The following is a 26,204-nucleotide window of genomic DNA, read 5'->3' on the forward strand; positions in this document are numbered from 1 at the left end:
TTACATCTGTATTTCGTGGATCTCTTTGCTAGATTTATTTCTGTGGAATCTGAGAACAGATATTTCGGATCCCTTTGAAGAATATAGGGCCAAAGGAAATATCCTCCGATAACAAAGAGAAAGAAGCGTTCTGAGAAACTTCTTTGTGTTCTGTGAAATCATCTCAAAGAGTTACAGCTTTCCCCTCCAGAAGACTTTCGCTAAGACAGTTCTTGTGGAATTGGCAAAGTGATATTTGGAAGCCCATAGAGGGCTATGGTGAAATAGGAAATATCCTCAGATGAAATCTGGAAAGAAATTTTCTGAGAAACTGCTTAGAGTTCTGTTAATTCATCTCACAGAGTTACATCTGTATTTAGTGGATCTCTTTGCTAGCCTTATTTCTGTGGAATCTGAGAACAGATATTTCGGATCCCTTTCAAGACTATAGGGCCAAAGGAAATATCCTCCGATAACAAAAAGAAAGAAGCTTTCTGAGAAACTTCTTTGTGTTCTGTGAAATCATCTCACAGAGTTCCAGCTTTCTCCTCAAGAACCCTTTCGCTAAGACAGTTCTTGTGGAATTGGCAAAGTGATATTTGGAAGCCCATAGAGGGCTATGGTGAAAAAGGAAATATCCTCAGATGAAATATGGAAAGAAGCTTTCTGAGAAACTGCTTAGTGTTCTGTTAATTCATCTCACAGAGTTATATCTGTATTTCGTGGATCTTTTGCTAGCCTTATTTTTCTGGAATCTGAGAACAGATATTTCGGATCACTTTGAAGACCATAGGGACAAAGGAAATATCCTCTGTTAACAAAGAGAAAGAAGCTTTCTGAGAAACTACTTTGTGTTCTGTGAAATCATCTCACAGAGTTACAGCTTTCCCCTCAAGTAGCCTTTCGCTAAGACTGTTCTTGTGGAATTGGCAAAGTGATATTTGGAAGCCCATAGAGGGCTATGGTGAAAAAGGAAATATCCTCAGATGAAATCTGGAAAGAAGCTTTCTGAGAAACTGCTTAGTGTTCTGTTAATTCATCTCACAGAGTTACATCTGTATTTCGTGGATCTCTTGCTAGCCTTATTTCTGTGGAATCTGAGAACAGATATTTCGGATCCCTTTGAAGACCATGGGGCCAAAGGAAATATCCTCTGATAACAAAGAGAAAGAAGCTTTCTGAGAAACTACTTTGGGTTCTGTGAAATCATTTCACAGAGTTACAGCTTTCCCCTCAAGAAGCCTTTCGCTAAGACAGTTCTTGTGGAGTTGGCAAAGTGATATTTGGAAGCCCATAGAGGGCTACGGTGAAAAACGAAATATCCTCAGATGAAATCTGGAAAGAAGCTTTCTGAGAAACTGCTTAGTGTTCTGTTAATTCATCTCACAGAGTTACATCTGTATTTCGTGGATCTTTTGCTAGCCTTATTTCTGTGGAATCTGAGAACAGATATTTCGGATCCCTTTGAAGACCATAGGGCCAAAGGAAATATCCTCTGATAACAAAGAGAAAGAAGCTTTCTCAGAAACTACTTTGTGTTCTGTGAAATCATCACACAGAGTTACAGCTTTCCCCTCAAGAAGCCTTTCGCTAAGACAGTTCTTTTGGAATTGGCAAAGTGATATTTGGAAGCCCATAGAGGGCTACGGTGAAAAAGGAAATATCCTCAGATGAAATCTGGAAAGAAGCTTTCTGAGAAACTGCTTAGAGTTCTGTTAATTCATCTCACAGAGTAACATCTGAATTTCGTGGATCTCTTTGCTAGCCTTATTTCTGTGGACTCTGAGAACAGATATTTCGGATCACTTTGAAGCCCATAGGGCCAAAGGAAATATCCTCCGATAACAAAGAGAAAGAAGCTTTCTGAGAAACTTCTTTGTGTTCTGTGAAATCATCACACAGAGTTACAGCTTTCCCCTCAAGTAGCCTTTCGCTGAGACAGTTCTTGTGGAATTGGCAAAGTGATATTTGGAAGCCCATAGAGGGCTATGGTGAAAAAGGAAATATCCTCAGATGAAATCTGGAAAGAAGCTTTCTGAGAAACTGCTTAGTGTTCTGTTAATTCACCTCACAGAGTTACATCTGTATTTCGTGGATCTCTTTGGTAGCCTTATTTCTGTGGAATCTGAGAACAGATATTTCGGATCCCTTTGAAGACCATAGGGCCAAAGGAAATATCCTCCGATAACAAAGAGAAAGATGCTTTCTGAGAAACTTCTTTGTGTTCTGTGAAATCATCTCACAGAGTTACAGCTTTCTCTAGAAGAAGCCCTTCGCTAAGACAGTTCTTGTGGAATTGGGAAAGTGATACTTGGAAGCCCATAGAGGGCTATGGTGAAAAAGGAAATATCCTCAGATGAAATCTGGAAAGAAGCTTTCTGAGAAACTGCTTAGTGTTCTGTTAATTCATCTCACAGAGTTACATCTGTATTTCGTGCATCTCTTTGCTAGCCTTATTTCTGTGGAATCTGAGAACAGATATTTCGGATCCCTTTGAAGACTATAGGGCCAAAGGAAATATCCTCCGATAACAAAGAGAAAGAAGCTTTCTGAGAAACTTCTTTGTGTTCTGTGAAATCATCTCACAGAGTTACAGCTTTCCCCTCAAGTAGCCTTTCGCTAAGACAGTTCTTTTGGAATTGGCAAACTGATATTTGGAAGCCCATAGAGGGCTATGGTGAAAAAGGAAATATCCTCAGATGAAATCTGGAAAGAAGCTTTCTGAGAAACTGCTTAGTGTTCTGTTAATTCAACTCACAGAGTTACATCTGTATTTCGTGGATCTCTTTGCTAACCTTATTTCTGTGGAATCTGAGAACAGATTATTTCGGATCCCTTTGAAGACCATAGGGGCAAAGGAAATATCCTCCGATAACAAAGAGAAAGAAACTTTCTGAGAAACTTCTTTGTGTTCTCTGAAATCATCTCACAGAGTTACAGCTTTCCCCTCAAGAAGCCTTTCGCTAAGACACTTCTTGTGAAATTGGCAAAGTGATATTTGGAAGCCCCTAGAGGGCTATGGTGAAAAAGGAAATATCCTCAGACGAAATCTAGAAAGAAGCTTTCTGAGATACTGCTTAGTGTTCTATTAACTCATCTCACAGAGTTACATCTGTATTTTTGGGATCTCTTTGCTAGCCTTATTTCTGTGGAATCTTAGAACAGATATTTCGGATCCCTTTGAAGAGTATAGGGCCAAAGAAATATCCTCCGATAACAAAGAGAAAGAAGCTTTCTGAGAAACTTCTTTGTGTTCTGTGAAATCTTCTCACAGAGTTACAGCTTTCTCTAGAAGAAGTCTTTCGCTAAGACAGTTCTTGTGGAATTTGGAAAGTGATATTTGGAAGCCCATAGAGGGCTATGGTGAAAAAGGAAATATCCTCAGTTGAAATCTGGAAAGAAGTTTTCTGAGAAACTGCTTAGTGTTCTGTTAATTCATCTCACAGAGTTACATCTGTATTTCGTGGATCTCTTTGCTAGCCTTATTTCTGTGGAATCTGAGAACAGATATTTCGGATCCCTTTGAAGACTATAGGGCCAAAGGAAATATCCTCCGATAACAAAGAGAAAGAAGCTTTCTGAGAAACTTCTTTGTGTTCTGTGAAATCATCTCACTGATTTACAGCTTTCCCCTCAAGAAGCCTTTCGCTAAGACGCTTCTTGTGGAATTGGCAAAGTGATATTGGGAAACCCCTAGAGGGCTATGGTGAAAAAGGAAATATCCTCAGACGAAATCTAGAAAGAAGCTTTCTGAGATACTGCTTAGTGTTCTATTAATTCATCTCCCAGAGGAACATCTGTATTTCGGGGATCTCTTTGCTAGCCTTATTTCTGTGGAATCTGAGAACAGATATTTCGGATCCCTTTGAAGACTATAGGGCCAAAGGAAATATCCTCCGATAACAAAGAGAAAGAAGCTTTCTGAGAAACTTCTTTGTGTTCTGTGAAATCATCTCACAGAGTTCCAGCTTTCTCCTCAAGAAGACTTTTGCTAAGACCGTTCTTGTGGAATTGGCAAAGTGATATTTGGAAGCCCATAGAGGGCTATGGTGAAAAAGGAAATATCCTCCGATGAAATCTGGAAAGAAGCTTTCTGAGAAACTGCTTAGTGTTCTGTTAATTCATCTCACAGAGTTATATCTGTATTTCGTGGATCTCTTTGCTAGCTTTATTTCTGTGGAATCTGAGAACAGATATTTCGGATCCCTTTGAAGAATATAGGGCCAAAGGAAATATCCTCCGATAACAAAGAGAAAGAAGCGTTCTGAGAAACTTCTTTGTGTTCTGTGAAATCATCTCAAAGAGTTACAGCTTTCCCCTCCAGAAGACTTTCGCTAAGACAGTTCTTGTGGAATTGGCAAAGTGATATTTGGAAGCCCATAGAGGGCTATGGTGAAATAGGAAATATCCTCAGATGAAATCTGGAAAGAAATTTTCTGAGAAACTGCTTAGAGTTCTGTTAATTCATCTCACAGAGTTACATCTGTATTTAGTGGATCTCTTTGCTAGCCTTACTTCTGTGGAATCTGAGAACAGATATTTCGGATCCCTTTCAAGATTATAGGGCCAAAGGAAATATCCTCCGATAACAAAGAGAAAGAAGCTTTCTGAGAAACTTCTTTGTGTTCTGTGAAATCATCTCACAGAGTTCCAGCTTTCTCCTCAAGAACCCTTTCGCTAAGACAGTTCTTGTGGAATTGGCAAAGTGATAGTTGGAAGCCCATAGAGGGCTATGGTGAAAAAGGTAATATCCTCAGATGAAATCTGGAAAGAAGCTTTCTGAGAAACTGCTTAGTGTTCTGTTAATTCATCTCACAGAGTTACATCTGTATTTCGTGGATCTCTTTGCTAGCCTTATTTCTGTGGAATCTGAGAACAGATATTTCGGATCCCTTTGAAGCCCATAGGGCCAAAGGAAATATCCTCCGATAACAAAGAGGAAGAAGCTTTCTGAGAAACTTCTTTGTGTTCTGTGAAATCATCACACAGAGTTACAGCTTTCCCCTCAAGTAGCCTTTCGCTGAGACAGTTCTTGTGGAATTGGCAAAGTGATATTTGGAAGCCCTTAGAGGGCTATGGTGAAAAAGGAAATATCCTCAGATGAAATCTGGAAAGAAGCTTTCTGAGAAACTGCTTAGTGTTGTGTTAATTCACCTCACAGAGTTACATCTGTATTTCGTGGATCTCTTTGCTAGCCTTATTTCTGTGGAATCTGAGAACAGATATTTCGGATCCCTTTGAAGACCATAGGGCCAAAGGAAATATCCTCCGATAACAAAGAGAAAGATGCTTTCTGAGAAACTTCTTTGTGTTCTGTGAAATCATCTCACAGAGTTACAGCTTTCCCCTCAAGAAGCCTTTCGCTACGACAGTTCTTGTGGAATTGGCAAAGTGATATTTGGAAATCCATAGAGGGCTATGGTGAAAAAGGAAATATCCTCCGATGAAATCTGGAAAGAAGCTTTCTGAGAAACTGCTTAGTGTTCTCTTAATTCATCTCCCAGAGTTACATCTATATTTCGTGGATCTCTTTGCCAGCCTTATTTCTGTGGAATCTGAGAACAGATATTTCGGATCCCTTTGAAGACTATAGGGCCAAAGGAAATATCCTCCGATAACAAAGAGAAAGAAGCTTTCAGAGAAACTTCTTTGTGTTCTGTGAAACCATCTCACAGAGTTACAGCTTTCCCGTCAAGAAGCCTTTCGCTAAGACAGTTCTTGTGCAATTGGCAAAGTGATATTAGGAAGCCCCTAGAAGGCTATGGTTAAAAAGGAAATACCCTCAGATGAAATCTGGAAAGAAGCTTTCTGAGAAACTGCTTAGTGTTCTGTTAATTCATCTCACAGAGTTACATGTGTATTTCGTGGATCTCTTTGCTAGCCTTATTTCTGTGGAATCTGAGAACAGATATTTCGGATCCCTTTGAAGACTATAGGGCCAAAGGAAATATCCTCCGATAACAAAGAGAAAGAAGCTTTCTGAGAAACTTCTTTGTGTTCTCTGAAATCATCTCACAGGGTTACAGCTTTCCTCTCAAGAAGCCTTTCGCTAAGACAGTTCTTGTGGAATTGGCAAAGTGATATTTGGAAGCCCATAGAGGGCTATGGTGAAAAAGGAAATATCCTCCGATTAAATCTGGAAAGAAGCTTTCTGAGAAACTGCTTAGTGTTCTGTTAATTCATCTCACAGAGTTACATCTCTATTTCGTGGATCTCTTTGCTAGCCTTATTTCTGTGGAATCTGAGAACAGATATTTCGGATCTCTTTGACGACTATAGGGCCAAAGGAAATATCCTCCGATAACAAAGAGAAAGAAGCTTTCTGAGAAACTTCTTTGTGTTCTGTGAAATCATCTCACAGAGTTACAGCTTTCCCCTCAAGAAGCCTTTCGCTAAGACAGTTCTTTTGGAATTGGCAAAGTGATATTTGGAAGCCCATAGAGGGCTATCGTGAAAAAGGAAATATCCTCCGATGAAATCTGGAAAGAAGCTTTCTGAGAAACTGCTTAGTGTTCTGTTAATTCATCTCACAGAGTTACATCTGTATTTCGTGGATCTCTTTGCTAGCCTTATTTCTGTGGAATCTGAGAACAGATATTTCGGATCCCTTTGAAGACTATAGGGCCAAAGGAAATATCCTCCGATAACAAAGAGAAAGAAGCTTTCTGAGAAACTTCTTTGTGTTCTGTGAAATCATCTCACAGAGTTACAGCTTTCCCGTCAAGAAGCCTTTCGCTAAGACAGTTCTTGTGGAATTGGCAAAGTGATATTTGGAAGCCCATAGAGGGCTATGGTGAAAAAGGAAATATCCTCCGATGAAATCTGGAAAGAAGCTTTCTGAGAAACTGCTTAGTGTTCTGTTAATTCATCTCACAGTGTTACATCTGTATTTCGTGGATCTCTTTGCTAACCTTATTTATGTGGAATCTGAGAACAGATATTTCGGATCCCTTTGAAGACTATAGGGCCAAAGGAAATATCCTCCGATAACAAAGAGAAAGAAGCTTTCTGAGAAACTTCTTTGTGTTCTGTGAAATCATCTCACAGAGTTACAGCTTTCCCCTCAAGAAGCCTTTCGCTAAGACAGTTCTTGTGGAATTGGCAAAGTGATATTTGGAAGCCCATAGAGGGCTAGGGTGAAAATGGAAATATCCTCAGATGAAATCTGGAAAGAAGCTTTCTGAGAAACTGCTTAGTGTTCTGTTAATTCATCTCACAGAGTTACATCTGTATTTCGTGGATCTCTTTGCTAGCCTTATTTCTGTGGAATCTGAGAACAGATATTTCGGATCCCTTTGAAGACTATAGGGCCAAAGGAAATATCCTCCGATAACAAAGAGAAAGAAGCTTTCTGAGAAACTTCTTTGTGTTCTGTGAAATCATCAAACAGAGTTACAGCTTTCCCCTCAAGAAGCCTTTCGCTAAGACAGTTCTTGTGGAATTGGCAGAGTGATATTTGGAAGCCCCTAGAGGGCTATGGTGAAAAAGGAAATATCCTCAGATGAAATCTGGAAAGAAGCTTTCTGAGAAACTGCTTAGTGTTCTGTTAATTCATCTCACAGTGTTACATGTGTATTTCGTGGATCTCTTTGCTAGCCTTATTTCTGTGGAATCTGAGAACAGATATTTCGGATCCCTTTGAAGACTATAGGGCCAAAGGAAATATCCTCCGATAACAAAGAGAAAGAAGCTTTGTGAGAAACTTCTTTGTGTTCTCTGAAATCATCTCACAGAGTTACAGCTTTCCTCTCAAGAAGCCTTTGGCTAAGACAGTTCTTGTGGAATTGGCAAAGTGATATTTGGAAGCCCATAGAGGGCTATGGTGAAAAAGGAAATATCCTCCGATGAAATCTGGAAAGAAGCTTTCTGAGAAACTGCATAGTGTTCTGTTAATTCATCTCACAGAGTTACATCTGTATTTCGTGGATCTCTTTGCTAGCCTTATTTCTGTGGAATCTGAGAACAGATATTTCGTATCCCTTTGAAGACTATAGGGCCAAAGGAAATATCCTCCGATAACAAAGAGAAAGAAGCTTTCTGAGAAACTTCTTTGTGTTCTGTGAAATCATCTCACAGAGCTACAGCTTTCCCCTCAAGAAGCCTTTCGCTAAGACAGTTCTTGTGGAATTGGTAAAGTGAGATTGGGAAGCCCATAGAGGGCTATGGTGAAAAAGGAAATATCCTCCGATGAAATCTGGAAAGAAGCTTTCTGAGAAACTGCTTAGTGTTCTCGTAATTCATCTCACAGAGTTACATCTGTATTTCGTGGATCTCTTTGCTAGACTTCTTTCTGTGGAATCTGAGAACAGATATTTCGGATCCCTTTGAAGACTATAGGGCCAAAGGAAATATCCTCCGATAACAAAGAGAAAGAATCTTTGTGAGAAACTTCTTTGTGTTCTGTGAAATCATCTCACAGAGTTACAGCTTTCCCCTCAAGAAGCCTTTCGATAAGGCAGTTCTTGTGGTATTGGAAAAGTGATATTAGGAAGCCCATAGAGGGCTATGGTGAAAACGGAAATATCCTCAGATGAAATCTGGAAAGAAGCTTTCTGAGAAACTGCTTAGTGTTCTCTTAATTCATCTCACAGAGTTACATGTGTACTTCGTGGATCTCTTTGCTAGCCTTATTTCTGTGGAATCTGAGAACAGATATTTCGGATCCCTTTGATGACTATAGGGCCAAAGAAAATATCCTCCGATAACAAAGAGAAAGAAGCTTTCTGAGAAACTTCTTTGTGTTCTGTGAAATCATCTCACAGAGTTTCAGCTTTCCCCGGAAGAAGCCTTTCGCTAAGACAGTTCTTGTGGAATTGGCAAAGTGATATTTGGAAGCCCATAGAGGGCTATGGTGAAAAAGGAAATATCCTCAGATGAAATCTGGAAAGAAGCATTCTGAGAAACTGCTTAGTGTTCTGTTAATTCATCTCACAGAGTTACATCTGTATTTCGTGGATCTCTTCGCTAGCCTTATTTCTGTGGAATCTGAGAACAGATATTTCGGATCCCTTTGAAGACTATAGGGCCAAAGGAAATATCCTCCGATAACAAAGAGAAAGAAGCTTTCTGAGAAACTGCTTTGTGTTCTGTGAAATCATCTCACAGAGTTACAGCTTTCCCCTCAAGAAGCCTTTCGCTAAGACAGTTCTTGTGGAATTGGCAAAGTGATATTTGGAAGCCCATAGAGGGCTATGGTGAAAAAGGAAATATCCTCAGATGAAACAGGGAAAGAAGCTTTCTGAGAAACTGCTTAGTGTTCTGTTAATTCATCTCACAGAGTTACATGTGTATTTCTTGGATCTCTTTGCTAGCCTTATTTCTGTGGAACCTGAGAACAGATATTTCGGATCCCTTTGAAGACTATAGGGCCAAAGGAAATATCCTCCGATAACAAAGAGAAAGAAGCTTTCTGAGAAACTTCTTTGTGTTCTGTGAAATCATCTCACAGAGTTACAACTTTCCCCTCAAGAAGCCTTTCGCTAAGACACCTCTTGTGGAATTGGCAAAGTGATATTTGGAAGCCCTTAGAGGGCTATGATGAAAAAGGATATATCCTCAGATGAAATCTGAAAAGAAGCTTTCTGAGAAACTGCTTAGTGTTCTGTTAATTCATCTCACAGAGTTACATCTGTATTGCGTGGATCTCTTTGCTAGCCTTATTTCTGTGGAATCTGAGAACAGATATTTCGGATCCCTTTGAAGACTATAGGGCCAAAGGAAATATCCTCCGATAACAAAGAGAAAGAAGCTTTCTGAGAAACTTCTTTGTGTTCTGTGAAATCATCTCGCAGAGTTACAGCTTTCCCCTCAAGAAGCCTTATGATAAGGCAGTTCTTGTGGAATTGGCACAGTCATATTTGGAATCCCCTAGAGGGCTATGGTGAAAAAGGAAATATCCTCAGATGAAATCTGGAAAGAAGCTTTCTGAGAAACTGCTTAGTGTTCTGCTAATTCATCTCACTGCCTTACATGTGTATTTCGTGGATCTCTTTGCTAGCCTTATTTCTGTGGAATCTGAGAACAGATATTTCGGATCCCTTTGAAGACTATAGGGCCAAAGGAAATATCCTCCGATAACAAAGAGAAAGAAGCTTTGTGAGAAACTTCTTTGGGTTCTCTGAAATCATCTCACAGAGTTACAGCTTTCCTCTCAAGAAGCCTTTCGCTAAGACAGTTCTTGTGGAATTGGCAAAGTGATATTTGGAAACCCATAGAGGGCTATGGTGAAAAAGGAAATATCCTCCGATGAAATCTGGAAAGAAGCTTTCTGAGAGACTGCTTAGTGTTCTCTTAATTCATCTCACAGAGTTACATCTGTATTTCGTGGATCTCTTTGGTAGCCTTATTTCTGTGGAATCTGAGAACAGATATTTTGGATCCCTTTGAAGACTATAGGGCCAAAGGAAATATCCTCCGATAACAAAGAGAAAGAAGCTTTCTGAGAAACTTCTTTGTGTTCTCTGAAATCCTCTCACAGAGTTACAGCTTTCCTCTCAAGAAGCCTTTCGCTAAGACAGTTCTTGTAGAATTGGCAAAGTGATATTTGGAAGCCCATAGAGGGCTATGGTGAAAAAGGAAATATCCTCCGTTGAAATCTGGAAAGAAGCTTTCTGAGAAACTGCTTAGTGTTCTCTTAATTCATCTCACAGAGTTACTTCTGTATTTCTTGTATCTCTTTGCTAGCCTTATTTCTGTGGAATCTGAGAACAGATATTTCGGATCCCTTTGAAGACTATAGGGCCAAAGGAAATATCCTCCGATAACAAAGAGAAAGAAGCTTTCTGAGAAACTTCTTTGTGTTCTGTGAAATCATCTCACAGAGTTACAGCTTTCCCCTCAAGAAGCCTTTCGCTAAGACAGTTCTTGTGGAATTGGCAAAGTGATATTTGGAAGCCCATAGAGGGCTATGTTGAAAAAGGAAATATCCTCAGATGAAATCTGGAAAGAAGCTTTCTGAGAAACTGCTTAGTGTTCTGTTAATTCATCTCACAGAGTTACATCTGTATTTCGTGTATCTCTTTGCTAGCCTTATTTCTGTGGAATCTGAGAACAGATATTTCGGATCCCTTTGAAGACTATAGGGCCAAAGGAAATATCCACCGATAACAAAGAGAAAGAAGCTTTCTGAGAAACTTCTTTGTGTTCTGTGAAATCATCTCGCAGAGTTACAGCTTTCCCCTCAAGAAGCCTTATGATAAGGCAGTTCTTGTGGAATTGGCAAAGTCATATTTGGAATGCCCTAGAGGGCTATGGTGAAAAACGAAATATCCTCAGATGAAATCTGGAAAGAAGCCTTCTGAGAAACTGCTTAGTGTTCTGCTAATTCATCTCACAGCCTTACATGTGTATTTCGTGGATCTCTTTGCTAGCCTTATTTCTGTGGAATCTGAGAACAGATATTTCGGATCCCTTTGAAGACTATAGGGCCAAAGGAAATATCCTCCGATAACAAAGAGAAAGAAGCTTTGTGAGAAACTTCTTTGGGTTCTCTGAAATCATCTCACAGAGTTACACCTTTCCTCTCAAGAAGCCTTTCGCTAAGACAGTTCTTGTGGAATTGGCAAAGTGATATTTGGAAGCCCATAGAGGGCTATGGTGAAAAAGGAAATATCCTCCGATGAAATCTGGAAAGAAGCTTTCTGAGAAACTGCTTAGTGTTCTGTTAATTCATCTCACAGAGTTACTTCTGTATTTCGTGTATCTCTTTGCTAGCCTTATTTCTGTGGAATCTGAGAACAGATATTTCGGATCCCTTTGAAGACTATAGGGCCAAAGGAAATATCCTCCGATAACAAAGAGAAAGAAGCTTTCTGAGAAACTTCTTTGTGTTCTGTGAAATCATCTCACAGAGTTACAGTTTTAACCTCAAGAAGCCTTTCGCTAAGACAGTTCTTGTGGAATTGGCAAAGTGATATTTGGAAACCCATAGAGGGCTATGGTGAAAAAGGAAATATCCTCCGATGAAATCTGGAAAGAAGCTTTCTGAGAAACTGCTTAGTGTTCTCTTAATTCATCTCACAGAGTTATATCTGTATTTCGTGGATCTCTTTGATAGCCTTATTTCTGTGGAATCTGAGAACAGATATTTTGGATCCCTTTGAAGACTATAGGGCCAAAGAAAATATCCTCCGATAACAAAGAGAAAGAAGCTTTCTGAGAAACTACTTTGTGTTCTCTGAAATCCTCTCACAGAGTTACAGCTTTCCTCTCAAGAAGCCTTTCGCTAAGACAGTTCTTGTGGAATTGGCAAAGTGATATTTGGAAGCCCATAGAGGGCTATGGTGAAAAAGGAAATATCCTCCGTTGAAATCTGGAAAGAAGCTTTCTGAGAAACTGCTTATTGTTCTCTTAATTCATCTCTCAGAGTTACTTCTGTATTTCGTGTATCTCTTTGCTAGCCTTATTTCTGTGGAATCTGAGAACAGATATTTCGGATCCCTTTGAAGACTATAGGGCCAAAGGAAATATCCTCCGATAACAAAGAGAAAGAAGCTTTCTGAGAAACTTCTTTGTGTTCTGTGAAATCATCTCACAGAGTTACAGCTTTCCCCTCAAGAAGCCTTTCGCTAAGACAGTTCTTGTGGAATTGGCAAAGTGATATTTGGAAGCCCATAGAGGTCTATGGTGAAAAAGGAAATATCCTCAGATGAAATCTGGAAAGAAGCTTTCTGAGAAACTGCTTAGTGTTCTGTTAATTCATCTCACAGAGTTACATCTGTATTTCGTGGATCTCTTTGCTAGCCTTATTTCTGTGGAATCTGAGAACAGATATTTCGGATCCCTTGGAAGACTATAGGGCCAAAGGAAATATCCTCCGATAACAAAGAGAAAGAAGCTTTCTGAGAAACTTCTTTGTGTTCTGTGAAATCATCAAACAGAGTTACAGCTTTCCCCTCAAGAAGCCTTTCGCTAAGACAGTTCTTGTGGAATTGGCAGAGTGATATTTGGAAGCCCATAGAGGGCTATGGTGAAAAAGGAAATATCCTCAGATGAAATCTGGAAAGAAGCTTTCTGAGAAACTGCTTAGTGTTCTGTTAATTCATCTCACAGAGTTACATGTGTATTTCGTGGATCTCTTTGCTAGCCTTATTTCTGTGGAATCTGAGAACAGATATTTCGGATCCCTTTGAAGACTATAGGGCCAAAGGAAATATCCTCCGATAACAAAGAGAAAGAAGCTTTGTGAGAAACTTCTTTGTGTTCTCTGAAATCATCTCACAGTGACAGCTTTCCTCTCAAGAAGCCTTTGGCTAAGACAGTTCCTGTGGAATTGGCAAAGTGATATTTGGAAGCCCCTAGAGGGCTATGTTGAAAAAGGAAATATCCTCCGATGAAATCTGGAAAGAAGCTTTCTGAGAAACTGCTTAGTGTTCTGTTAATTCATCTCACAGAGTTACATCTGTATTTCGTGTATCTCTTTGCTAGCCTTATTTCTGTGGAATCTGAGAACAGATATTTCGGATCCCTTTGAAGACTAAAGGGCGAAAGGAAATATCCTCCGATAACAAAGAGAAAGAAGCTTTCTGAGAAACTTCTTTGTGTTCTGTGAATTCATCTCACAGAGTTACAGCTTTCCCCTCAAGAAGCCTTTCGCTACGACAGTTCTTGTGGAATTGGCAAAGTGATATTTGGAAACCCATAGAGGGCTATGTTGAAAAAGGAAATATCCTCCGATGAAATCTGGAAAGAAGCTTTCTGAGAAACTGCTTAGTGTTCTCTTAATTCATCTCACAGAGTTACATCTGTATTTCGTAGATCTCTTTGCTAGCCTTATTTCTGTGGAACCTGAGAACAGATATTTCGGATCCCTTTGAAGACTATAGGGCCAAGGGAAATATCCTCCGATAACAAAGAGAAAGAAGCTTTCTGAGAAACTTCTTTGTGTTCTGTGAAATCATCTCACAGAGTTACAACTTTCCCCTCAAGAAGCCTTTCGCTAAGACACCTCTTGTGGAATTGGCAAAGTAATATTTGGAAGCCCTTAGAGGGCTATGATGAAAAAGGAAATATCCTCAGATGAAATCTGAAAAGAAGCTTTCTGAGAAACTGCTTAGTGTTCTGTTAATTCATCTCACAGAGTTACATCTGTATTGCGTGGATCTCTTTGCTAGCCTTATTTCTGTGGAATCTGAGAACAGATATTTCGGATCCCTTTGAAGACTATAGGGCCAAAGGAAATATCCTCCGATAACAAAGAGAAAGAAGCTTTCTGAGAAACTTCTTTGTGTTCTGTGAAATCATCTCGCAGAGTTACAGCTTTCCCCTCAAGAAGCCTTTTGATAAGGCAGTTCTTGTGGAATTGGCAAAGTCATATTTGGAATCCCCTAGAGGGCTATGGTGAAAAAGCAAATATCCTCAGATGAAATCTGGAAAGAAGCTTTCTGAGAAACTGCTTAGTGTTCTGCTAATGCATCTCACAGCCTTACATGTGTATTTCGTGGATCTGTTTGCTAGCCTTATTTCTGTGGAATCTGAGAACAGATATTTCGGATCCCTTTGAAGACTATAGGGCCAAAGGAAATATCCTCCGATAACAAAGAGAAAGAAGCTTTGTGAGAAACTTCTTTGGGTTCTCTGAAATCATCTCACAGAGTTACAGCTTTCCTCTCAAGAAGCCTTTCGCTAAGACAGTTCTTGTGGAATTGGCAAAGTGATATTTGGAAGCCCATAGAGGGCTATGGTGAAAAAGGAAATATCCTCCGATGAAATCTGGAAAGAAGCTTTCTGAGAAACTGCTTAGTGTTCTGTTAATTCATCTCACAGAGTTACTTCTGTATTTCTTGTATCTCTTTGCTAGCCTTATTTCTGTGGAATCTGAGAACAGATATTTCGGATCCCTTTGAAGACTATAGGGCCAAAGGAAATATCCTCCGATAACAAAGAGAAAGAAGCTTTCTGAGAAACTTCTTTGTGTTCTGTGAAATCATCTCACAGAGTTACAGCTTTCCCCTCAAGAAGCCTTTCGCTAAGACAGTTCTTGTGGAATTGGCAAAGTGATATTTGGAAACCCATAGAGGGCTATGGTGAAAAAGGAAATATCCTCCGATGAAATCTGGAAAGAAGCTTTCTGAGAAACTGCTTAGTGTTCTCTTAATTCATCTCACAGAGTTACATCTGTATTTCGTGGATCTCTTTGGTAGCCTTATTTCTGTGGAATCTGAGAACAGATATTTTGGATCCCTTTGAAGACTATAGGGCCAAAGGAAATATCCTCCGATAACAAAGAGAAAGAAGCTTTCTGAGAAACTTCTTTGTGTTCTCTGAAATCATCTCACAGAGTTACAGCTTTCCTCTCAAGAAGCCTTTCGCTAAGACACTTCTTGTGGAATTGGCAAAGTGATATTTGGAAGCCCATAGAGGGCTATGGTGAAAAAGGAAATATCCTCCGATGAAATCTGGAAAGAAGCTTTCTGAGAAACTGCTTAGTGTTCTCTTAATTCATCTCACAGAGTTCCTTCTGTATTTCGTGTATCTCTTTGCTAGCCTTATTTCTGTGGAATCTGAGAACAGATATTTCGGATCCCTTTGAAGACTATAGGGCCAAAGGAAATATCCTCCGATAACAAAGAGAAAGAAGCTTTCTGAGAAACTTCTTTGTGTTCTGTGAAATCATCTCACAGAGTTACAGCTTTCCCCTCAAGAAGCCTTTCGCTAAGACAGTTCTTGTGGAATTGGCAAAGTGATATTTGGAAGCCCATAGAGGGCTATGGTGAAAAAGGAAATATCCTCAGATGAAATCTGGAAAGAAGCTTTCTGAGAAACTGCTTAGTGTTCTGTTAATTCATCTCACAGAGTTACATCTGTATTTCGTGGATCTCTTTGCTAGCCTTATTTCTGTGGAATCTGAGAACAGATATTTCGGATCCCTTGGAAGACTATAGGGCCAAAGGAAATATCCTCCGATAACAAAGAGAAAGAAGATTTCTGAGAAACTTCTTTGTGTTCTGTGAAATCATCAAACAGAGTTACAGCTTTCCCCTGAAGAAGCCTTTCGCTAAGACAGTTCTTGTGGAATTGGCAGAGTGATATTTGGAAGCCCCTAGAGGGCTATGGTGAAAAAGGAAATATCCTCCGATGAAATCTGGAAAGAAGCTTTCTGAGAAACTGCTTAGTGTTCTGTTAATTCATCTCACAGAGTTACATGTGTATTTCGTGGATCTCTTTGCTAGCCTTATTTCTGTGGAATCTGAGAACAGATATTTCGGATCCCTTTGAACACTGTAGGGCCAAAGGAAATATCCTCCGATAACAAAGAGAAAGAAGCTTTGTGAGAAACTTCTTTGTGTTCTCTGAAATCATCTCACAGTGACAGCTTTCCTCTCAAGAAGCCTTTGGCTAAGACAGTTCTTGTGGAATTGGCAAAGTGATATTTGGAAGCCCCTAGAGGGCTATGGTGAAAAAGGAAATATCCTCAGATGAAATCTGGAAAGAAGCTTTCTGAGAAACTGCTTAGTGTTCTGTTAATTCATCTCACAGAGTTACATCTGTATTTCGTGGATCTCTTTGCTAGCCTTATTTCTGTGGAATCTGAGAACAGATATTTCGGATTCCTTTGAAGACTATAGGGCCAAAGGAAATATCCTCCGATAACAAAGAGAAAGAAGCTTTGTGAGAAAATTCTTTGTGTTCTCTGAAATCATCTCACAGAGTTACAGCTTTCCTCTCAAGAAGCCTTTCGCTAAGACAGTTCTTGTGGAATTGGCAAAGTGATATTTGGAAGCCCATAGAGGGCTATGTTGAAAAAGGAAATATCCTCCGATGAAATCTGGAAAGAAGCTTTCTGAGAAACTGCTTAGTGTTCTGTTAATTCATCTCACAGAGTTACATCTGTATTTCGTGGATCTCTTTGCTAGCCTTATTTCTGTGGAATCTGAGAACAGATATTTCGGATCCCTTTGAAGACTATAGGGCCAAAGGAAATATCCTCCGATAACAAAGAGAAAGAAGCTTTCTGAGAAACTTCTTTGTGTTCTGTGAAATCATCTCACAGAGTTACAGCTTTCCCCTCAAGAAGCCTTTCACTACGACAGTTCTTGTGGAATTGGCAAAGTGATATTTGGAAACCCATAGAGGGCTATGGAGAAAAAGGAAATATCCTCCGATGAAATCTGGAAAGAAGCTTTCTGAGAAACTGCTTAGTGTTCTCTTAATTCATCTCCCAGAGTTACATCTGTATTTCGTGGATCTCTTTGCCAGCCTTATTTCTGTGGAATCTGAGAACAGATATTTCGGATCCCTTTGAAGACGATAGGGCCAAAGGAAATATCCTCCGATAACAAAGAGAAAGAAGCTTTCAGAGAAACTTCTTTGTGTTCTGTGAAACCATCTCACAGAGTTACAGCTTTCCCGTCAAGAAGCCTTTCGCTAAGACAGTTCTTGTGCAATTGGCAAAGTGATATTAGGAAGCCCCTAGAAGGCTATGGTTAAAAAGGAAATACCCTCAGATGAAATCTGGAAAGAAGCTTTCTGAGAAACTGCTTAGTGTTCTGTTAATTCATCTCACAGAGTTACATGTGTATTTCGTGGATCTCTTTGCTAGCCTTATTTCTGTGGAATCTGAGAACAGATATTTCGGATCCCTTTGAAGACTATAGGGCCAAAGGAAATATCCTCCGATAACAAAGAGAAAGAAGCTTTCTGAGAAACTTCTTTGTGTTCTCTGAAATCATCTCACAGGGTTACAGCTTTCCTCTCAAGAAGCCTTTCGCTAAGACAGTTCTTGTGGAATTGGCAAAGTGATATTTGGAAGCCCATAGAGGGCTATGGTGAAAAAGGAAATATCCTCCGATTAAATCTGGAAAGAAGCTTTCTGAGAAACTGCTTAGTGTTCTGTTAATTCATCTCACAGAGTTACATCTCTATTTCGTGGATCTCTTTGCTAGCCTTATTTCTGTGGAATCTGAGAACAGATATTTCGGATCTCTTTGACGACTATAGGGCCAAAGGAAATATCCTCCGATAACAAAGAGAAAGAAGCTTTCTGAGAAACTTCTTTGTGTTCTGTGAAATCATCTCACAGAGTTACAGCTTTCCCCTCAAGAAGCCTTTCGCTAAGACAGTTCTTTTGGAATTGGCAAAGTGATATTTGGAAGCCCATAGAGGGCTATCGTGAAAAAGGAAATATCCTCCGATGAAATCTGGAAAGAAGCTTTCTGAGAAACTGCTTAGTGTTCTGTTAATTCATCTCACAGAGTTACATCTGTATTTCGTGGATCTCTTTGCTAGCCTTATTTCTGTGGAATCTGAGAACAGATATTTCGGATCCCTTTGAAGACTATAGGGCCAAAGGAAATATCCTCCGATAACAAAGAGAAAGAAGCTTTCTGAGAAACTTCTTTGTGTTCTGTGAAATCATCTCACAGAGTTACAGCTTTCCCGTCAAGAAGCCTTTCGCTAAGACAGTTCTTGTGGAATTGGCAAAGTGATATTTGGAAGCCAATAGAGGGCTATGGTGAAAAAGGAAATATCCTCCGATGAAATCTGGAAAGAAGCTTTCTGAGAAACTGCTTAGTGTTCTGTTAATTCATCTCACAGTGTTACATCTGTATTTCGTGGATCTCTTTGCTAACCTTATTTATGTGGAATCTGAGAACAGATATTTCGGATCCCTTTGAAGACTATAGGGCCAAAGGAAATATCCTCCGATAACAAAGAGAAAGAAGCTTTCTGAGAAACTTCTTTGTGTTCTGTGAAATCATCTCACAGAGGTACAGCTTTCCCCTCAAGAAGCCTTTCGCTAAGACAGTTCTTGTGGAATTGGCAAAGTGATATTTGGAAGCCCATAGAGGGCTATGGTGAAAATGGAAATATCCTCAGATGAAATCTGGAAAGAAGCTTTCTGAGAAACTGCTTAGTGTTCTGTTAATTCATCTCACAGAGTTACATCTGTATTTCGTGGATCTCTTTGCTAGCCTTATTTCTGTGGAATCTGAGAACAGATATTTCGGATCCCTTTGAAGACTATAGGGCCAAAGGAAATATCCTCCGATAACAAAGAGAAAGAAGCTTTCTGAGAAACTTCTTTGTGTTCTGTGAAATCATCAAACAGAGTTACAGCTTTCCCCTCAAGAAGCCTTTCGCTAAGACAGTTCTTGTGGAATTGGCAGAGTGATATTTGGAAGCCCCTAGAGGGCTATGGTGAAAAAGGAAATATCCTCAGATGAAATCTGGAAAGAAGCTTTCTGAGAAACTGCTTAGTGTTCTGTTAATTCATCTCACAGTGTTACATGTGTATTTCGTGGATCTCTTTGCTAGCCTTATTTCTGTGGAATCTGAGAACAGATATTTCGGATCCCTTTGAAGACTATAGGGCCAAAGGAAGTATCCTCCGATAACAAAGAGAAAGAAGCTTTGTGAGAAACTTCTTTGTGTTCTCTGAAATCATCTCACAGAGTTACAGCTTTCCTCTCAAGAAGCCTTTGGCTAAGACAGTTCTTGTGGAATTGGCAAAGTGATATTTGGAAGCCCATAGAGGGCTATGGTGAAAAAGGAAATATCCTCCGATGAAATCTGGAAAGAAGCTTTCTGAGAAACTGCATAGTGTTCTGTTAATTCATCTCACAGAGTTACATCTGTATTTCGTGGATCTCTTTGGTAGCCTTATTTCTGTGGAATCTGAGAACAGATATTTCGGATTCCTTTGAAGACTATAGGGCCAAAGGAAATATCCTCCGATAACAAAGAGAAAGAAGCTTTGTGAGAAAATTCTTTGTGTTCTCTGAAATCATCTCACAGAGTTACAGCTTTCCTCTCAAGAAGCCTTTCGCTAAGACAGTTCTTGTGGAATTGGCAAAGTGATATTTGGAAGCCCATAGAGGGCTATGTTGAAAAAGGAAATATCCTCCGATGAAATCTGGAAAGAAGCTTTCTGAGAAACTGCTTAGTGTTCTGTTAATTCATCTCACAGAGTTACATCTGTATTTCGTGGATCTCTTTGCTAGCCTTATTTCTGTGGAATCTGAGAACAGATATTTCGGATCCCTTTGAAGACTATAGGGCCAAAGGAAATATCCTCCGATAACAAAGAGAAAGAAGCTTTCTGAGAAACTTCTTTGTGTTCTGTGAAATCATCTCACAGAGTTACAGCTTTCCCCTCAAGAAGCCTTTCGCTACGACAGTTCTTGTGGAATTGGCAAAGTGATATTTGGAAACCCATAGAGGGCTATGGAGAAAAAGGAAATATCCTCCGATGAAATCTGGAAAGAAGCTTTCTGAGAAACTGCTTAGTGTTCTCTTAATTCATCTCCCAGAGTTACATCTGTATTTCGTGGATCTCTTTGCCAGCCTTATTTCTGTGGAATCTGAGAACAGATATTTCGGATCCCTTTGAAGACTATAGGGCCAAAGGAAATATCCTCCGATAACAAAGAGAAAGAAGCTTTCAGAGAAACTTCTTTGTGTTCTGTGAAACCATCTCACAGAGTTACAGCTTTCCCGTCAAGAAGCCTTTCGCTAAGACAGTTCTTGTGCAATTGGCAAAGTGATATTAGGAAGCCCCTAGAAGGCTATGGTTAAAAAGGAAATACCCTCAGATGAAATCTGGAAAGAAGCTTTCTGAGAAACTGCTTAGTGTTCTGTTAATTCATCTCACAGAGTTACATGTGTATTTCGTGGATATCTTTGCTAGCCTTATTTCTGTGGAATCTGAGAACAGATATATCGGATCCCTTTGAAGACTATAGGGCCAAAGGAAATATCCTCCGATAACAAAGAGAAAGAAGCTTTCTGAGAAACTTCTTTGTGTTCTCTGAAATCATCTCACAGGGTTACAGCTTTCCTCTCAAGAAGCCTTTCGCTAAGACAGTTCTTGTGGAATTGGCAAAGTGATATTTGGAAGCCCATAGAGGGCTATGGTGAAAAAGGAAATATCCTCCGATTAAATCTGGAAAGAAGCTTTCTGAGAAACTGCTTAGTGTTCTGTTAATTCATCTCACAGAGTTACATCTCTATTTCGTGGATCTCTTTGCTAGCCTTATTTCTGTGGAATCTGAGAACAGATATTTCGGATCTCTTTGACGACTATAGGGCCAAAGGAAATATCCTCCGATAACAAAGAGAAAGAAGCTTTCTGAGAAACTTCTTTGTGTTCTGTGATATCATCTCACAGAGTTACAGCTTTCCCCTCAAGAAGCCTTTCGCTAAGACAGTTCTTTTGGAATTGGCAAAGTGATATTTGGAAGCCCATAGAGGGCTATCGTGAAAAAGGAAATATCCTCCGATGAAATCTGGAAAGAAGCTTTCTGAGAAACTGCTTAGTGTTCTGTTAATTCATCTCACAGAGTTACATCTGTATTTCGTGGATCTCTTTGCTAGCCTTATTTCTGTGGAATCTGAGAACAGATATTTCGGATCCCTTTGAAGACTATAGGGCCAAAGGAAATATCCTCCGATAACAAAGAGAAAGAAGCTTTCTGAGAAACTTCTTTGTGTTCTGTGAAATCATCTCACAGAGTTACAGCTTTCCCGTCAAGAAGCCTTTCGCTAAGACAGTTCTTGTGGAATTGGCAAAGTGATATTTGGAAGCCCATAGAGGGCTATGGTGAAAAAGGAAATATCCTCCGATGAAATCTGGAAAGAAGCTTTCTGAGAAACTGCTTAGTGTTCTGTTAATTCATCTCACAGTGTTACATCTGTATTTCGTGGATCTCTTTGCTAACCTTATTTATGTGGAATCTGAGAACAGATATTTCGGATCCCTTTGAAGACTATAGGGCCAAAGGAAATATCCTCCGATAACAAAGAGAAAGAAGCTTTCTGAGAAACTTCTTTGTGTTCTGTGAAATCATCTCACAGAGTTACAGCTTTCCCCTCAAGAAGCCTTTCGCTAAGACAGTTCTTGTGGAATTGGCAAAGTGATATTTGGAAGCCCATAGAGGGCTATGGTGAAAATGGAAATATCCTCAGATGAAATCTGGAAAGAAGCTTTCTGAGAAACTGCTTAGTGTTCTGTTAATTCATCTCACAGAGTTACATCTGTATTTCGTGGATCTCTTTGCTAGCCTTATTTCTGTGGAATCTGAGAACAGATATTTCGGATCCCTTTGAAGACTATAGGGCCAAAGGAAATATCCTCCGATAACAAAGAGAAAGAAGCTTTCTGAGAAACTTCTTTGTGTTCTGTGAAATCATCAAACAGAGTTACAGCTTTCCCCTCAAGAAGCCTTTCGCTAAGACAGTTCTTGTGGAATTGGCAGAGTGATATTTGGAAGCCCCTAGAGGGCTATGGTGAAAAAGGAAATATCCTCAGATGAAATCTGGAAAGAAGCTTTCTGAGAAACTGCTTAGTGTTCTGTTAATTCATCTCACAGTGTTACATGTGTATTTCGTGGATCTCTTTGCTAGCCTTATTTCTGTGGAATCTGAGAACAGATATTTCGGATCCCTTTGAAGACTATAGGGCCAAAGGAAATATCCTCCGATAACAAAGAGAAAGAAGCTTTGTGAGAAACTTCTTTGTGTTCTCTGAAATCATCTCACAGAGTTACAGCTTTCCTCTCAAGAAGCCTTTGGCTAAGACAGTTCTTGTGGAATTGGCAAAGTGATATTTGGAAGCCCATAGAGGGCTATGGTGAAAAAGGAAATATCCTCCGATGAAATCTGGAAAGAAGCTTTCTGAGAAACTGCATAGTGTTCTGTTAATTCATCTCACAGAGTTACATCTGTATTTCGTGGATCTCTTTGCTAGCCTTATTTCTGTGGAATCTGAGAACAGATATTTCGTATCCCTTTGAAGACTATAGGGCCAAAGGAAATATCCTCCGATAACAAAGAGAAAGAAGCTTTCTGAGAAACTTCTTTGTGTTCTGTGAAATCATCTCACAGAGCTACAGCTTTCCCCTCAAGAAGCCTTTCGCTAAGACAGTTCTTGTGGAATTGGCAAAGTGAGATTGGGAAGCCCATAGAGGGCTATGGTGAAAAAGGAAATATCCTCCGATGAAATCTGGAAAGAAGCTTTCTGAGAAACTGCTTAGTGTTCTCGTAATTCATCTCACAGAGTTACATCTGTATTTCGTGGATCTCTTTGCTAGACTTCTTTCTGTGGAATCTGAGAACAGATATTTCGGATCCCTTTGAAGACTATAGGGCCAAAGGAAATATCCTCCGATAACAAAGAGAAAGAATCTTTGTGAGAAACTTCCTTGTGTTCTGTGAAATCATCTCACAGAGTTACAGCTTTCCCCTCAAGAAGCCTTTCGATAAGGCAGTTCTTGTGGTATTGGAAAAGTGATATTAGGAAGCCCATAGAGGGCTATGGTGAAAACGGAAATATCCTCAGATGAAATCTGGAAAGAAGCTTTCTGAGAAACTGCTTAGTGTTCTCTTAATTCATCTCACAGAGTTACATGTGTACTTCGTGGATCTCTTTGCTAGCCTTATTTCTGTGGAATCTGAGAACAGATATTTCAGATCCCTTTGAAGACTATAGGGCCAAAGGAAATATCCTCCGATAACAAAGAGAAAGAAGCTTTCTGAGAAACTGCTTTGTGTTCTGTGAAATCATCTCACAGAGTTACAGCTTTCCCCTCAAGAAGCCTTTCGCTAAGACAGTTCTTGTGGAATTGGCAAAGTGATATTTGGAAGCCCATAGAGGGCTATGGTGAAAAAGGAAATATCCTCAGATGAAACAGGGAAAGAAGCTTTCTGAGAAACTGCTTAGTGTTCTGTTAATTCATCTCACAGAGTTACATGTGTATTTCTTGGATCTCTTTGCTAGCCTTATTTCTGTGGAACCTGAGAACAGATATTTCGGATCCCTTTGAAGACTATAGGGCCAAAGGAAATATCCTCCGATAACAAAGAGAAAGAAGCTTTCTGAGAAACTTCTTTGTGTTCTGTGAAATCATCTCACAGAGTTACAACTTTCCCCTCAAGAAGCCTTTCGCTAAGACACCTCTTGTGGAATTGGCAAAGTGATATTTGGAAGCCCTTAGAGGGCTATGATGAAAAAGGAATTATCCTCAGATGAAATCTGAAAAGAAGCTTTCTGAGAAACTGCTTAGTGTTCTGTTAATTCATCTCACAGAGTTACATCTGTATTGCGTGGATCTCTTTGCTAGCCTTATTTCTGTGGAATCTGAGAACAGATATTTCGGATCCCTTTGAAGACTATAGGGCCAAAGGAAATATCCTCCGATAACAAAGAGAAAGAAGCTTTCTGAGAAACTTCTTTGTGTTCTGTGAAATCATCTCGCAGAGTTACAGCTTTCCCCTCAAGAAGCCTTATGATAAGGCAGTTCTTGTGGAATTGGCACAGTCATATTTGGAATCCCCTAGAGGGCTATGGTGAAAAAGGAAATATCCTCAGATGAAATCTGGAAAGAAGCTTTCTGAGAAACTGCTTAGTGTTCTGCTAATTCATCTCACTGCCTTACATGTGTATTTCGTGGATCTCTTTGCTAGCCTTATTTCTGTGGAATCTGAGAACTGATATTTCGGATCCCTTTGAAGACTATAGGGCCAAAGGAAATATCCTCCGATAACAAAGAGAAAGAAGCTTTGTGAGAAACTTCTTTGGGTTCTCTGAAATCATCTCACAGAGTTACAGCTTTCCTCTCAAGAAGCCTTTCGCTAAGACAGTTCTTGTGGAATTGGCAAAGTGATATTTGGAAACCCATAGAGGGCTATGGTGAAAAAGGAAATATCCTCCGATGAAATCTGGAAAGAAGCTTTCTGAGAAACTGCTTAGTGTTCTCTTAATTCATCTCACAGAGTTACATCTGTATTTCGTGGATCTCTTTGGTAGCCTTATTTCTGTGGAATCTGAGAACAGATATTTTGGATCCCTTTGAAGACTATAGGGCCAAAGGAAATATCCTCCGATAACAAAGAGAAAGAAGCTTTCTGAGAAACTTCTTTGTGTTCTCTGAAATCCTCTCACAGAGTTACAGCTTTCCTCTCAAGAAGCCTTTCGCTAAGACAGTTCTTGTGGAATTGGCAAAGTGATATTTGGAAGCCCATAGAGGGCAATGGTGAAAAAGGAAATATCCTCCGTTGAAATCTGGAAAGAAGCTTTCTGAGAAACTGCTTAGTGTTCTCTTAATTCATCTCACAGAGTTACTTCTGTATTTCTTGTATCTCTTTGCTAGCCTTATTTCTGTGGAATCTGAGAACAGATATTTCGGATCCCTTTGAAGACTATAGGGCCAAAGGAAATATCCTCCGATAACAAAGAGAAAGAAGCTTTCTGAGAAACTTCTTTGTGTTCTGTGAAATCATCTCACAGAGTTACAGCTTTCCCCTCAAGAGCCTTTCGCTAAGACAGTTCTTGTGGAATTGGCAAAGTGATATTTGGAAGCCCATAGAGGGCTATGGTGAAAAAGGAAATATCCTCAGATGAAATCTGGAAAGAAGCTTTCTGAGAAACTGCTTAGTGTTCTGTTAATTCATCTCACAGAGTTACATCTGTATTTCGTGGATCTCTTTGCTAGCCTTATTTCTGTGGAATCTGAGAACAGATATTTCGGATCCCTTGGAAGACTATAGGGCCAAAGGAAATATCCTCCGATAACAAAGAGAAAGAAGCTTTCTGAGAAACTTCTTTGTGTTCTGTGAAATCATCAAACAGAGTTACAGCTTTCCCCTCAAGAAGCCTTTCGCTAAGACAGTTCTTGTGGAATTGGCAGAGTGATATTTGGAAGCCCCTAGAGGGCTATGGTGAAAAAGGAAATATCCTCCGATGAAATCTGGAAAGAAGCTTTCTGAGAAACTGCTTAGTGTTCTGTTAATTCATCTCACAGAGTTACATGTGTATTTCGTGGATCTCTTTGCTAGCCTTATTTCTGTGGAATCTGAGAACAGATATTTCGGATCCCTTTGAAGACTATAGGGCCAAAGGAAATATCCTCCGATAACAAAGAGAAAGAAGCTTTCTGAGAAACTTCTTTGTGTTCTGTGAATTCATCTCACAGAGTTACAGCTTTCCCCTCAAGAAGCCTTTCGCTACGACAGTTCTTGTGGAATTGGCAAAGTGATATTTGGAAACCCATAGAGGGCTATGGTGAAAAAGGAAATATCCTCCGATGAAATCTGGAAAGAAGCTTTCTGAGAAACTGCTTAGTGTTCTCTTAATTCATCTCACAGAGTTACATCTGTATTTCGTGGATCTCTTTGCTAGCCTTATTTCTGTGGAACCTGAGAACAGATATTTCGGATCCCTTTGAAGTCTATAGGGCCAAGGGAAATATCCTCCGATAACAAAGAGAAAGAAGCTTTCTGAGAAACTTCTT

The sequence above is a fragment of the Macaca mulatta genome, chromosome X, assembly GCF_049350105.2.
Source record: "Macaca mulatta isolate MMU2019108-1 chromosome X, T2T-MMU8v2.0, whole genome shotgun sequence".
Taxonomy (NCBI): domain Eukaryota; kingdom Metazoa; phylum Chordata; class Mammalia; order Primates; family Cercopithecidae; genus Macaca; species Macaca mulatta.